This window comes from Dioscorea cayenensis, chromosome 8, assembly GCF_009730915.1.
Source record: "Dioscorea cayenensis subsp. rotundata cultivar TDr96_F1 chromosome 8, TDr96_F1_v2_PseudoChromosome.rev07_lg8_w22 25.fasta, whole genome shotgun sequence".
Lineage (NCBI taxonomy): Eukaryota > Viridiplantae > Streptophyta > Magnoliopsida > Dioscoreales > Dioscoreaceae > Dioscorea > Dioscorea cayenensis.
In genome coordinates this window covers 14,092,045-14,094,162 of record NC_052478.1, presented here as the reverse complement: position 1 = coordinate 14,094,162, position 2,118 = coordinate 14,092,045, and the positions used below count along the sequence as shown (strand labels likewise).

General features: G+C 43.2%; 1 non-coding gene across 1 annotated transcript; it reads right to left on the bottom strand.

Moving 5' to 3' along the window:
- Positions 1 to 1,318: 1,318 nt before the first annotated feature.
- On the bottom strand, positions 1,319 to 1,425 carry LOC120268009. The gene has a single exon (XR_005538679.1). It is a non-coding gene; the product is annotated as a small nucleolar RNA R71 (small nucleolar RNA).
- Positions 1,426 to 2,118: the final 693 nt, after the last annotated feature.

The window sequence follows — 2,118 nt, the reverse complement described above, 5'->3', positions numbered from 1 at the left end:
TACCTCCATTCCTCGAGTTTTTTGTGGCCATAATAGAGTGAATGGTCTAAGGGATGAACTTCCACTGGGGCTTAGTTACGCGTGCAACGGAGTGAAGCATTGAGGTGACCTTAGTATCTAGGGCTCAATTGTGGTTAGGGACCTTCCACCTGGACCAAAGGGTTAGGTCTATAATTAGGAAGATATTTATCACTTGAAATCCCTAGAGCTCATTACAACTCTATGCGAGTGTGAGGTGTTGAGATTGTTCGATTTCTCCTCCGGGACATGTATAGAGTTAGGCATAGTTGACCTTAGATTTGGGACTATGTAATTAAGGATTTCCACGACTCACCATTGCATTGATTAGGAAGCATAATAGAGGGTTCTTGCACTTGAAACAATTATCCTAGGAGGAGCATTATCCGGGTACCAAATCTTTATCGATTGCCTTACCCCCTTCTTTACTTTTGCTCTCTTACTCATTACTTTTACTATTGAGAATTGAATCATTGTCACACTCATTATCATTGATCTTTTACATAGCTAAGAATCGAATTAAGTATTTTTATTTCCTACTCCCTGTGGATTCGATACCCGCTCACCCAGGATTATTACTTCGACAAACCCGTGCACTTACGGGATATACGCAAGGGGACCTTGTCAAGTTTTTGGCACCGTTGCCGGGGAGCTAGGCGTTTAGAGATACTTTGCACTTTATTTTCTTAGCTATTTCACCACATTTTCTATTTCACATCTTCTTATTCTATCATTGTTCTGATTTTCTTTTTCTTTCTTTTTGGTGCAGCTCCAGGTTATGACCCGAGGGAATCCATCAATATTGATTGAAGGAGACCCTGAGCTTGAACGTACACTTAGAAGAAAAGGGAAAGAACCTGTGCAAGAACAACATAATTGAGCTGATTTGGAAGGAGAGGAATCTGAAAACATGGTAGAACAAAATGAGCAATAGCGAACACTATCTAATTATGCCAGACTTTCAGTGTTGCGGACACAATCGAGTATTGTGCGTCCCCCGATTACAGCTCAGAACTTCTAGCTAAAGCCGACATTCATCCATATGCTGCAGTAGTCCACACAATTCAACGGTTTGCCCTATGAGGATCCAAACAGTCACATAGAGAGCTTTCTCGAGGTGTGCGATATGCTGAAGATAAATGGGGTTACGTATGATGCCATCAAATTGAGAGCCTTCCCATTTTCCTTGAAAGGGAAAGCGATGCAGTGGCTACACTCATTACCTAGAGCATCAATGACTACATGGGAGGAGATGGTAGAAGCTTTTCTAGCCCGTTATTTTCCTCCCGGAAAATCAGCAAAGCTTAGGAATGAGATCTCGTCCTTTGTTCAGTTGGAATTGGAGTCTCTATTCGAGACATGGGAAAGGTTCAAGGAGCTCCTGAGAAAGTGTCCGCAACACGGATTCCCAGAGTGGATGACTGTTCAAACCTTTTACAATGGTTTGAACCCAAGTACAAGGCAACTCTTGGATGCGGCAGCAGTAGGTACCCTTAGGTAGCAAAACTCCCAATGAGGCTCGTCAATTAATTGAGGAAATGGGGTTAAATAGCTACCAATGGAATGCTAGGGAGAAGAAAAAGGTGGGCGGTCTCCATGAAATTGATGCGGTAACCTCATTGGCGGCGCAAGTAGAGAGTCTTACTAAGAAGCTAGATCTCATTGTTTCGAATAGAGTTGCGGCCGTGACCAATTGCAATGGTTATGGTGGAGGACATGCTCCCTCCGATTGCCCGATCGTTATTGCTGATGTTTCTTCAGTGGAAAACATTGACTTTGTAGGTAATGGCATGAGACCTCAAGGGAACCCATATAGCAATACTTACAATTCAGGTTGGAAGAATCATCCCAACTTTTCATGGAGTAATCAAGGACCACAAAAGGCCATGGGACCACCGGGTTTCCAACAACAACAACAAGCCCCTCAAGTGGAAAACAGAAATTCAGGCTTGGAAACCTGAATGACGGATTTAGAGAAGCACTTGGCTAGATTTTTTCAATCTGCAAATACACGGTTTGAATCAGTTGAGGCTACACTTCGCAACCACACCGCCTCTTTGCATAACCTTGAAAATCTGGTGGGGCAAATTGCGAAGTCTC